This window comes from Oratosquilla oratoria, chromosome 12 (assembly GCF_046742065.1).
Source record: "Oratosquilla oratoria isolate Oo_2021 chromosome 12, ASM4674206v1, whole genome shotgun sequence".
Taxonomy (NCBI): domain Eukaryota; kingdom Metazoa; phylum Arthropoda; class Malacostraca; order Stomatopoda; family Squillidae; genus Oratosquilla; species Oratosquilla oratoria.
The window spans coordinates 937,187-950,432 of record NC_134788.1 but is presented as its reverse complement, the minus strand read 5'-3'; the positions used below and the strand labels follow the sequence as shown (position 1 = coordinate 950,432).

The 13,246-nt window shown below is 41.9% G+C and overlaps 1 protein-coding gene and 1 long non-coding RNA gene across 4 annotated transcripts in view; one reads left to right on the top strand and one right to left on the bottom strand.

Annotated features, from left to right (window-relative positions):
* Positions 1–7,588, top strand: part of LOC143030889 (uncharacterized) — a 53,415-nt gene extending 45,827 nt beyond the window's left edge. Inside the window, exons 3-4 of the long non-coding RNA XR_012966941.1 lie at positions 2,960–3,179; positions 3,763–7,588. This is a non-coding gene — a long non-coding RNA (uncharacterized LOC143030889). The remainder of the gene's footprint in view (positions 1–2,959; positions 3,180–3,762) is intronic.
* The window catches only part of LOC143030887 (uncharacterized), a 485,211-nt gene that overhangs the window by 404,170 nt on the left and 67,795 nt on the right, over positions 1–13,246 (bottom strand). The window lies entirely within an intron of this gene.

Here is a 13,246-nt window from a genome sequence, read left to right as displayed (position 1 = left end):
TTAACGGGGCATCATCTAGCTGGCTCAACGCTAAAAGTGGCGTACCGCAAGGATCAGTTTTGGGACCCGTCTTGTTCTTAATATATATAAATGATCTAGATAACGGCCTCCTCTGCAAAGTATTAAAATTTGCTGATGACAAAAAAATTGCCGGTAAAGTAACAACCACCGAAGAGAAAGAAACTCTACAATCCAATCTAGATAAATTATCAAGATGGGCTAGCAAGTGGCAAATGAAATTTAATATTAACAAATGTAAAGTCATGCACATTGGAGGTAACAATGATCACATCCTAGCAAATGAATGGCGAAATACTGGATTCAGTAACAAAAGAAAAAGATCTAGGAGTTTTAATATCAAATGACTTGAAGCCAAGTCAACATTGCTCAGAAGTTGTTAAAACAGCAAACAAATTAGTTGACTTCATCGGAAGAGTCTTCGAAAATAAATCAGAAAAAATATTGCTAAACCTCTGTAATTCCTTGGTCCGTCCCCATCTCGAAAACTGTGTACAATTTTGGTCCCCATACTACCAGAAATATATTTACAAACTAGAAAGAGTGCAACGGAGAGTGACCAAAATGATACCAAGGCTGAGAAATCTGCTGTATGAAGAAAGACTCAAAAGTCTAAACTTATTTTCACTTTCAAAAAGAAGAATGCGAGGAGATTTGATTGAGGTTTTTAAAATATTCAAAGGCTCTGACAACATTAATGTCAAAGATTACTTCTTATTAGGCCAATCAAATACAATAAGACGCCACGATTTCAAAGTAATTGGCAAAAGATTCTCTACGAACGAAAGTAAGCACTTCTTCTTTAACCGGGTTGTTAACGTGTGAAATTTGTTACCTTCCACTGTCGTTGAAAGTAACATAACATTTAAAAATCGCTTAGATAAATACTTGGAATCTAATCCGCAAATAAAATATTATCCTTTGCAATAAAAGATATGACAACCAGACATGTAATCGCAATTGGATTAATTGGATAGGATAGTGATAGCAGTAGTGTTAGTTCATCTTCTATCGCCTAGTTGCCCTGTTTCCTTAACTGTAGTGTAGTTTAGTTAACACAAACAGCCTTGTTAGGGCCAGTAGGCCTCCTGCTGTTGTTTGTTCTTCCTTTGTGTTCCTCTCCCCTCCCCCTCTTTCCCTCCTCTCCCCTTCCCCTCTCTCCCTCCTCTCCCCTCCCCCTCTCTGGTTTGAATGGGTAATGTATGGTTATTATTACGGAATATATTGGTATTAAGTCTCTCCTTTCTCCCCTTCCCCCTCTCTTTCCTCCCCCTTCTTTTCCCCCATGTCTCTTCTCTCTCCTTTCTCTTCCCCCATGTCTCTTCTCTCCCCTTTCACTTCCCCCATGTCTCTTCTCCCCCCTCTCCTTTCTCCTCCTTCTCCTTTCTCCCCCTCTCTCCTCCCCCATCTCTCTTCTCTCCCCTCTCTTCTTTCTCCCCCTCTCTCCTTTCTCCCCCTCTCCCTCTTCTCTCCTCTACTCTTTCCCCCATCTTCTCTCTTCCCTTCCCACCCTCTCTTCTCTCCCCCCTCTCATCTCTCCCCTCTTTTCTCTCCCCCTTTTCTCCTCTCTCTCTCTCTCCCCCCACTCTTCCCTCTCACTCTCCCCCTTCTCTTTCTCTCTCTCTCCAGGTATTTATTGATGGCACTTTGGAGGAGCCCTGCACTGCCTATTGTGCACGCTGAGGTTCCTCTCCATTTCAGGTTGTGTGGGGGTGAGATTGGGGCTGGGGCAGAGACTCCAAGAACGGTTTGGAGTTTGCATGTCCAGGTTCCTTTCCATTTCAGGTTCTGTGGGATGGGGGCTGGGGCAGAGACTCCAAGAACAGTTTGGAGTTTGAATGTACAGGTTCCTCTCCATTTCGGGTTCTGTGGGATTGGGGTGGAGAACTCCAAGAACTGTTTGGAGTCAACAGAATGTGGCAAGTGGCCCTTGGTGGTAAATGGAGACCTTACAGTACACGAGATGTGAGGGGTGACTCGTCATCCAGGAGGAGCCAAGATAAGAGGGAGGGAGGGAGGTGGGGTGGATGGGAGTGGAGTATGTGGGGATGGAATAGGCGGGAGTGGTTTCTATCCCTTTGTGTTTTGTCTACCTCCCTTGTGAGGGGGGAAAAGCCTTATCCTGTGGCTCGCTTCCAGTACACCCCATAATGGCTTGGAAAGCATGTTTAGAACCTAAAGGCCTGTCTACACGAGCGGGCCTGATCGGCGGGTTTGCCCGTTAACGGGCAAATTCTCGCGGGCCTGCCCGTGAATGTTGTCCACACGACCGAAGTGATGAACAGCTGGGCCTGCCCGACGATGTTGCCAGTAGCGGGTGGAGTGCTGTACGAGAACCATGGTGCCTAGCATTGTCGGTGGCTCACTAGAGTTATCCTGGGCTGCCATCGTTAAATGTTCACTGTGCTACTATGCCGTGGAATGTGGGATGAAGGCCCGCTGTGGGTTCACGATATTATCTTGCGTCTGGCAGGGTAGAAACTCCAGCTACCGGGCACCAGCTCAGTGATTTCGCTCGGCGGCCTTTCGGGCAATTTGATCGTTTGCCCGTCAAATATGCCCGTTAACGGGCAAGCCCGCCGATCAGGCCCGCTCGTGTAGACAGGCCTTCAAACAGCTACATTGGTAATGAAAACATGAAGATAAAGCATTTTGTTAATTTATTTTATTCTACATAATAGTATAGTACCCATATTATTATTTTCCTCTATCTTTTCAAGCAGAACTCCCTCAGGGTTAAGGCTAAGGCTTCAAACCCCCCCCCCCTTTTTTTTGTTTTTTTCCCCTCCAAAACAGGTTCCTGGTTTTGCAGGTAGAATTGTCTGTTGGCTAACTGGCTGTCAGTGGACATACTGTTTCTATTCTTGAAATAATTCCATAGGAACATTTTTTGCAGGCTGATCAGACATATGTTATAATAGTTTATTAATTTTATTTTCAGGCAGCTGCAGAACGCCAAATAATCTTACTCTTAGAAATGGTGAATGCACGGGCCCTGAAGAACACACGATTGCTATATGCAATTCAGCAGTCTGGTGACAGGCAAGCTACAAGTGAAGAAGGTATAGAAGAGATTGGGGTTGAATCTGCCCTTGACATCCCTTCCACAAATTGTAGATCTGGAAGAGAGGCTGAAAGATGAGGCCTTCAAGCGAAATCTAGTGAGTGAGCTTTGCTGAAATTCTTACCTGTGCAATTGCATGACCAGAGATGCAAGCTTTTATCAAACACACATTTAATTGTAGAGAATGTCTACATTTCCACATCCCAAATTAGTTTTGTTAAGTACCTGTCAAGGTGTGTCAGACAGAGTTTGTTCCGTGCCTGTCAAATGGTTTTTCTCTCGTCCCAGACATGCAATGACCGTTGTAAAAATTGCAGTGTACATGCCAACATGTGGGACAGTAACCAAAATGTGCCTTTCAAAGTCAGTTTTGTGCCTGATATAGTCCTTGACCATGTTGACAAGTGCCTTAATTAAGGCTTGCATTTCTGAATGTACTTCACATCACATTTTGTTATTAATGACGTACATGTACATTCCTACACTTTTGTTAAGTAAAGAAATTGCATTAGTATTTAGGTATTATTAGGTATTAGTATTTAGGTCCACAGTAGGCATGACTTTCAATGTCCCAATTTTTCTAATGCAGTGTTGTCGTAGACAATAAAAAAGCCTAATTTTTATATGTGATGCTTACATCGTTAATGCTGATACAAGTAAATGATTTGTTTAATTTCTAGGTTACAAACCTGAGCATCCTTAGAGGAGCCAATACCACCTAAGCATCCTTGGAGGAGCCAATACCACCTAAGCAGCGAAGAGGATGCTAAAACTTGCTCTCCAATTTAACTGGATAGGGAGGGGGGAAAAGTCAAGTTTCAAGGTTCTTCTGAGTGATGTAGTATTATGTAAGTTCCACTTTTTCCTACATGTCCTATTAGCTGTGAATATTCTTTTCATATACAGAGCCTGTGCAGACGACATCATCCATTGTTACTCCTGTATTTGGATGACATTTGCTGGGTGGCACAACAAGTAACTTGTTGCCATAAATGCTTCGTACTGGTTAGGCTGTCAACTCTAAACCCTAGACTTGAAAATTTATGCAAAATGTGTGAATCTTGAAAATATTCTCACTCCACAAAATGCTCACATTGAAATTTTTTTTTTACCTGTAATTACCATTTCTCAGGCCAAGCATTGGTGGTCTAAATTCACCACAACATTACTGTACAGTATGTCCTATTGGTGATTTTACCATGCCTTTTCAGTGTATGCAGCCTAGTCATTACCAGTTCATGTACCGTAGTTGCAAAATAACATGTTCTGGTCATGTTGGCAAATACCTTTAGATAAAGTATTATGGACTACACGTATTCATTGGTTTATTTCATGAGTTATACAAAAAAAAAAAAAAATCCACATCTTTTGCCACAGCTGATAAGGTGGAGACAGTAATAAAGGATTGGCTGCACCATGCGGGCAACTGTTCTGGAGGAAGAGAGGCTAAACTATGTGAACGGGAGGAAGAAAGACAGAGAAAAGTAGAGAAAAAGGAAAGGAAGGCAGGAAAAAAGACTGTGGGAACTGGAGAATGCTGCCGTGGTTGGTAGAGAATGGTAACAGTGAGCACCTTGGCACAAATATAGTAAGTGTAGTTACATGGACATATCCTGCCCACCATTTCAAATGTCCCAGAATCGAATGCATGGGTAATGGTTATGCTGAACAGTACAGCATGCATGAAATCTGACTCAATCTCCAGTTTCGGAGGACATGCACTTGACTTCTTTCAAAAATTAGTTGTTACTAGGCATCCAAAGCATATTTTTGCAAAATAAATGTTTCAATTTTGAAAGGTTAGGTCAAGATGTTTTTTGTATATTCAATTACAAGTTTATTTATTTTTATTTTATTTATTTATTTATCTACTTTTTTAGATACTTATCAAAATGTTAAATTTAAAAGTGCATATTTTGCTCCCCAATTAACTCGTTCCTTCCACCGTCTCAGGGCGTCTTTCACTTGCAACTTGTTAGCCTGGTTGGTTGCCATGATCATTTCTTACGTGGGTCACTCCACACTGAACTGTATTAATGAGTTACATAAGGTGTAGAATTGTAATCTGAGTTTTCCAAAATTTTTAGTTTTAAGTTAAGATAAATCAAGTCATCATTTTGTTTTGATCACCTCTCGAACACTGGTGGAAAGTCCACATTGTGGATGTAACATGGATACCAAAACAGGCTCAGTTAATAGATATTTATATCTTTTTCAAGGCCAAATCTTCCTGATGACTTGATTTTGACCTAAGAATGATATACAAAAATACATCTAATTTATGATGAGAACTTCACCAGTCAGGGAAGTTATCTATCCTTTGTCCATTTTCTTCCAGTGATACTGAATATTCTATTCGTGCTTGTGATTGTAAATCAGGTAAATTATGCAATAGTAAATTTGCTCAAGGTCAGAAAAAGGGGCTCATCACTTGTTACTGTTTTGTCATAGAACAAAAGATTATGCATTCTGTATGTAACTTGTATCTTGTGGATGTAACATGGACACATGTCATAATAGACATTTGACTGAACTATTGATGAAATATTTATTCTAAATGCTTTGCCCTGATGAATCTGGTATTATCCAGTGCAAATGAGTCAGAATGTAATCCATTGTTACCAGTTTTCCCTAGAAATTGCTGGAGAGCTGTATTTTGACTCTCCATAGTTTGATTTCAGGAGAGTTGTCACTCTCCATCAAAGGCAGTGGTTCCCAAAATTTTTTTTTTTTACAGTTTTACAACTATACCTACTAAGTTAACCTTAATCCTAAAGCCGGGTACCGCAATGTTTTCTAAATTTTATTTTATTTATTTTTTATTCTATTTATTCATTTTTTTTTTTTTTTTGACGCAGCCCGAAGGGATTTCTCCCCGTCCTCGCCTTATATGCAAAGGGGGACAGAGAGGGGGGGTCACCGATTAAATGAAGCGGCCTTGCTGTGGATGTACTGTGTCTTGCGACACTGCTTCTGACCCAGGGCGGTGGGCAGGGTGCAGGGATGACCCGTCATCCAGGAGGTGCTCAGATGAGAGGGAGGGTGGGAGGGGTGTGGAGTGTATTTAGGGATGAAATGGGTGGGAGTGTTTTTATGCCTTTCCCTTTCTGGCTACCTCCCTTGGAAGGGGGAAAAAGCCTTGGTATATGTATGTATTTATTTTTTTGTCACCCCTCCATTACCCCCAAAAATTTGTTACCACCCCCTGGGGGGGTAATTTACCCCCAGTTTGGGAACCACTGATCTAAGACAAATGCAAAGGAAATTCTGTTGACAGCTCTCCTGAGGGCAGTTTTAAGGGAGTGATGGGGACTGAGAGTGATCACTCCCTATAAATGTAAAAGCCTAGAAATTGAAACATGTTTCCTTCCTACAAATTTGTAGGCACCAATTGACAAATTGAAGGTGCTTTCTATCAATCAAGTCCTTTGCAACATTGACTTTTTCAATGACCAAACAGGTTTAGTTTAATGCACTTCTTTTGTTGATTATTGGATGCAGCATGCATCATTTTGTTGTCAGTTGTAGTCTTCTGAGAGATTTTGTGGTTTGTCATCATATGGACATAAACAATGAGCTGCAGCAGGTCTGTGGAACATAGTCAATTATCAATATGGCACACCTCAAGAAACTGCAAGGGACAAATTTTTACAGTGAGATTAACGAGTATAATAGGGACTCGGGAATGTTGAACATAACAGAAATGCTGATATTCTGTGAGTTACTCCACTCTAAACTTTTGATATGCAATGGTGGAAAAATTATTCTAAGCCGGAATATATTTTCAGTTTTTTGCAGTAAATTCAGTATTTTCATTCCAAATTTTTCCAAGTTTTCAAACAGCAGGACACTCTATTTGAATGCTTTTGTGTTGGCACTATGTATCTTCGCTAACCACTGAATTGCAGTTGTCGATCATGGCAAGATAAAAAAAAAAAGCACATTGTATTATACCAATTTTTGAAGGAGTATATTTTTCAGGACCTACACTCCAACCGTAGCTACATGTACAATTAGTATTGAATGCCCCCCAAATATTACCCAGGTTATTACTCTCTCTTCCTGAATCTCCATACTTTTGTATCAAAATATTTGTTGCCAGAACCCTGCTCAATTTGCCAGGAAGTCAGTGTTATTCAATGTAAACAGCCAGATACTCAGGTTTTATAGATTTATACATTGTATAACCTTAATTGAATACAGCATATAATGGTGCATGCAATTTCATGTGTTCTACTGTTTCGAGCAATAAAGTTATATTTTTGTGAAAAATGCTACTTATATAAATTGTGTTTTAATGCTACCTAGCTCAACAGCATGCTGTAGCCTTCACACAATGTTCCAAGGAACAATATAAAATTCGCATGAGGATTTTGAGCTGTTCCATGAGCATCAAAACGGATTGAATTTACATTCCCACAGTCAAACATCAATTCAAACAAGTTTGTCAAACATTTCCACGGTCAAACATCACTTCAAACACGTTTGACAAACATGATTGACAAACGGTTTGTCAAACATTCTCACGGTCAAACATCACTTGTTCAAACATTCCCACGGAGTCCATTTTCTATATCGGAAAATGGACCCCGGGGTCCATTTTCTATGGCGGGAAATGGACACCGGGGGGGGGTCCATATTATATAGTGGAAAGTGGACCCCGGAGTCCATGTTCTATAGTGGGAAATGGACCCTGGGGGGGTCCATATTCTACAGTGGAAAGTGGACCCCAGAGTCCCTTTTCTATAGTGGAAAATGGACCCTGGGGGTCCATATTCTATAGTGGAAAGTGGACCTCGGAGTCCATTTTCTATAGCGGGAAATGGACCCTGGGGGGGTCCAAATTCTATAGTGGAAAGTGGACCCCGGAGTCCATTTTCTATAGTGGAAAATGGACCCTGAGGGGGTCCATAGTCTATAGTGGAAAGTGGACCTCGTAGTCCATTTTCTATAGCAGAAAATGGACCCCGGGGGTCCATATTCTATAGTGGAAAGTGGACCCCGGAGTCCATTTTCTATAGCGGGAAATAGACCCTGAGGGGTTCATATTCTATAGTGGAAAGTGGACCCGGAGTCCATTTTCTATAGCGGAAAGTGGATCCCGGAAAATGAAAGAAATTTCTAGCCCATCTCTTCAATATTTCCTTGGTAATATTTTTGGATGCAGCAATAATGTCTTCTTTATAATATCATGATATAGAAAAACAAAGTAAAATAAAATTTTATGATATAAAAATACGGAGTCAGAACACTTATCGCTTCAGTTTAGAAGTTTACGAAGACCTTGCTGTCAAGACTTCACATCGAAGAGAGTACCAGGAAGGATGGGTGAGAAATAAGGCAGGAAATTGCTGTAATAGAACAGGGAGGGGCAAGACGAAGAGGAAAAAATGGAAATAAGGAAGAGAAGAATTTTGAAGTGTTAGAGGGGGACGACGGAAGGGATTTGCTATTGTTATTTGTCACCATGGTAAATGAGTAGTACTGGCTTCAGAGGAGCAACATGGAACCAATTCCCGTAGCTCTGATGTTAGTTAGAGGGCAGGATAGATAAGATGGGGTACAGCACGGGAGGGGGGGATTTGGGGGTTTAGTGTATGGAAAGAATGAAATGGAAGGAAGTTAGAGTTACAATAGGTGTGGGGCAGACCCACTTGCTCGGTTAGTTTAATAGTCTCGTGGACTGCTAGTTATGTTTGTAATTTGAATAGTAAGTTAGAGGGCAGGATAGATATGTTTTGGAAAGAAATTAAGACCAGAAGAGGAGGCCAATCAAATAGAGAAGAAAAGGTAAAAGGTGCAGATGGAGAGATGATAATGGAAGAGAAGGCAGTAAGAGGAAGATGGGTAGAGTATTTTAGAGTTCCTAAATGTGAAGGAGGATAAGGAGGGAAAGGTCGATGCCGTGGTAAGCGCCAAGAAAATGACAGTGATGAGTGAAGAAAATGGAGGAGAAATAAGGAAAGATGAGGTGAAGGCAGTTGTTAAGATGACGAGGGCAGGTAAGGCACCTGGGTTGCATGGGTGTCATGGAGAATGTCTAAAAAAAGGGAGGTACAGTGATGGTGGACTGGGTAGTTGAGGTTATCTAATGTTTGTTTAAGAGAGGGTAGAGTGCCAGAGAACTGGAGGAGTGCCTGTATAGTTCCACTTTACGAGAGAAAGGGGGACAAGTGTGAGTGTAGTAGTTTCAGAGGTATCAGCTTGTTGAGTGTAGTTGGGAAGGCTTATGGGAGGGTCTTGATTGAGAGGATTAGGAGAGGAAGAGAGGGAGTAATTGGTGAGGAACAGTGTTGGTTTAGGACAGGTAGGGGTTGAGTGAATCAGATTTTTTGTGGTAAGAGAGATGTGAGAAAGCTTTAGAATAAGGTAAGGATGTTTTTTTGGGCTTTTATGGATTTGGGAAAGGTGTATGACAGGGTAAACAGGAAGGCACTGTGTGGGAAGTATTGCAGATATATGAGATAGGAGGAAAGCTTTTAAGAGCAGGACTTGTGTTATAATTGGAAATGGGTCAGTGAGTGAATGGTTTGAGGTAAAGGTGGGACTTTGTCAGGGATGTGTTCTGTCACCTTGGCTGTTCAATTTATACAGGGATGGGGTGGTGCAAGAGGTAAATGCAAGGGTAGTGGGTCGGGGATTGGAGATGATTAAAGAAAATGGGGGAAAGTGGGAGGTAAGCCAGTTATTGTTTGCTGATGACACTGCGCTTGTAGCAGGATCAGAGGAGTGATTGAGGAAGTTAGTGACAGAGTTTGGGAAGGTGTGCGAAAGAAGGAAGCTAAAGATAAATGGGTAAATGTAAGGTAATGAGATGTACAAGGGGAGAAAATGGCAGCAGACTAGAAGTGAGTATTAAGGGAGAAAGAATGGAGGAAGTGGATAGTTTTAGGTACTTTGGTGTGAATGTGGCAGGAAAGGGAGCAATGGAGGTGATAGTATGTAGATTGAGAGAAGCGAGTAAATGCCTTGGAGGATTAAAAAGTGTAATGTGAAATAGACATTTGGGAATGGATGCTGAGAGGAAATTGTATGAAGGAGTGATTGTTCCAACAGCACTGTAAGGGGCAGAAATATGGAACACGAGAGTAGTTTGAATGTGTTTGAAATGAGGTCTAGAAGTATGATAGGGGTTACTAGGCTGGATAGTGAGAAATGAGGTAAGGAGAATGGGGGTGGAAAGGGAGGTAGGTAGGTAGGGTTAATGAAAGAACATTGGGATGGTTTGGACACATGAAAAGAATGAGTAAAGAAAGATTAGTAAAAGAGGTGTGGAAGGAGTGAACATGAGGGGGTAACCAAGGATGAGATGGATGGATAGGGTAAAAGGGGCACTGGGAACATGGGGAATGTCTGTTGGGGAAGGATGGGAGAGGACAGAAGATAGGGGTGAATGGAAAATGGTTGTGTATGGATGATACTGTGATGTATGAGTGGGTGTGGGTGGGAGACGGGGGGTGAGAGAGTATGTGTGAAAAATAAATTGACGCAGCCCAAAGTGATTTCTTCCCATCTTCTCCATTTCTGCATGAGGGGGTGGAGAGGAGGGGGTTGTTGATTTAATGAAGCGGCTTTGCTGTGGATGTGCTGCATCTCATGACACCGCTTCTGGCCCAGGGCAGTGGGTGAGATACAGGGATGACCCGTTATCCAGGAGCCAAGATAAGAAGGAGGTGAGGGGGTGGATGGGAGTGAAGTATGTAGGGGATGGAATGGGTAGGAGTGGATTTTGTAAAGGGGGAAAAAAGCCTTTGGTATATGTATGTTGTATATCTATTCAACACTATTTATTCCAGCAAGTGTAGTTTAATTTGTCCAGTTTAATTAGAAAGATTAAAATCACCCAGAATCATCTTATAACAAAATTGTTTGTTGCTGATTTCTTGCATCACTTTAAGCACTTTATCATTTTCTGCCTTGTTGCTACTTGGGCTTCTATATATTGAAGCAATTGATATATCTTTGTTCCTACACTTAACTTTAATGCATAGGTTTTCACAATATTGCTGTTCCATAACAGTTTCTCTGTAGGATAATTCCTGTATGAAAGTGGCATTTCCCCACAAAATTTTTAAGCCACCCCTCCAGTAGACATTTGCCTGCCCTTCTTTCTTTCTTCTTCCTTTTGTTCAACAGTTGTGAGCTGATGTCCTTCACCTAGCCAACTGTTCCATCTTATCCTGTTCCCAGACATTTGGTCCACCTTCTCCTTAACCTTTCCTAATATTCAGTGACCCCCTACCTCCCTTCCTCTCTCCTTCCCCCAGTTCTTCTTGTTTAATCCCAGTCATGTGCATTACAACTATGTACTTGAAAAAGCGGTAATAACAAGCGAAACGGCATATCAATAAAGGCTCCGTCCTCGCTTGTGGTGTTTATTTTGATAGGATAAATCCTCCATCACGTAGACAAGCAGGCCCCTGCCTTCCTCAGCATTATCAACAATTTCCTCTATTATTTCATATCCTCTAATGTTATACTCAACTAACATGCAATCAGTTCTGGGATTTTTAGGCCTGACTTCTTGCAGAGCAATAACAGTGGGACTAGTATTATCTTTTTCCAGCCTCATTACCAGTTGCCTGTGTTTATCTGGGTTGAATACATTCACATTACTAAACATAATACAGAGCTTGCTTATTAGCACTTTGTACATTTGGCTTGTTGCTTTGTTCAGCTAGGCCTGCATGTCCTCCCCCACTGGGTGGTCTCCCTTTGCCGCCACCTTTTGTCCTCTGTCATGATATTCATTCTGCCTTTGTGGTCGTCCTTTGTCATGTATTGTGCTGCATTTTCTCCTTCCTCTGTCATATTCCTGGTTCTTATCTCTGCATCTTTGTCTCTCCTCAGTCGCAACAGGTACTGGTTCCATGGGTCACCCCTCACTACAAAGAAGTTTCCCGACTCTTGTTCCTTCTTGTATTCGTTCCTACGCTTGTCTTCTTCCCTGAGTTGCTTGTCTTTCAATCGTTACTCCTTATCCATGTCATGTGACAATATTACTCCACTAATTACATCACTGTGCAGAGTATTTAACTCTTTCAATTTGTAGGCATTTCTTAAGACCTTGTCCTTCATACCTTCTCTGAGCATTGCCACTATTGGCCTTCCTTCTAGTCCAGCATCTCCAGCCTCTTTATTTGTTTCCCCGTTATATTTACCTATTCGTCTTATCTCAATTGGATCATCTTCAAAAATTTCATCAGTTACTTTCCATATTTCCTTAACAATCATTGTATCCTGTTTAATTTTTCTGATCTAGTAGTGAGATCATGATCCTTGATTTGTTCAGGTACTCCATATATGACTAAGTTATTCTTTCTGCCTGTCCTCTGTAGCTGCATTGTTGCCTTCTCCACCAAATCCCTTTCTACTACCTGGTTGTTTTCAATGTGTTGCAATCGACAGGACATCTCTATAAGAATCAATATCAACCTTCTTACCTGGTCCTGGAGCTACAGCGTCTACGTCGTGGGACCACCCCCCAACCCCAAGAGTTGGGGGCCAAATGGCAGCAACTACCCCTGGCCACCGGCTCTACGCAGGTGGCACCGATCCCCAAGAGGAGCTACGCCTACCTTGGGGAGTACCACAATCCTTTTTCCTAACATGCAATATTACGTTTTTTCTGCACCGAGGGGTGATTTTCCGGCGATCACCCCTCTTCTTCTACTTTTAGCTGGAGATGTAGAGAGCAATCCTGGGCCCACCACAAAATACACATGCCCAACATGCTCTAAACCCATTACTTCGAGCAGACAGACAAAGGGCTCAGTTCAGTGCAATATGTGCAAAAACTGGGCCCACCTCACTTGTACAACACTTGCTGACACAAACCAATACACAAACGGTTGGACATGTTCTACCTGCCCTCCAGTAACCCCACTCCCACCTCCCCAACCACAACCAGCACCCTCACCCACTCCCAATTTCCCTCTGCCCTTACCCCCGATTAGTACTCCCCTTCCTTTGTCCCCGATCTCTCCTTTCCCCCCCTCTGACCCAGATCCTACACCTTCCCCACTACCACCCCAACCTCAACCTCAAACGGCAACATACAACACATACAAAACACACAACATCAACATATTACAACACAACATTGACGGTATTAACACGAAAAAACATGAACTTGAACACTTTCTTAAACAACACAATATACAC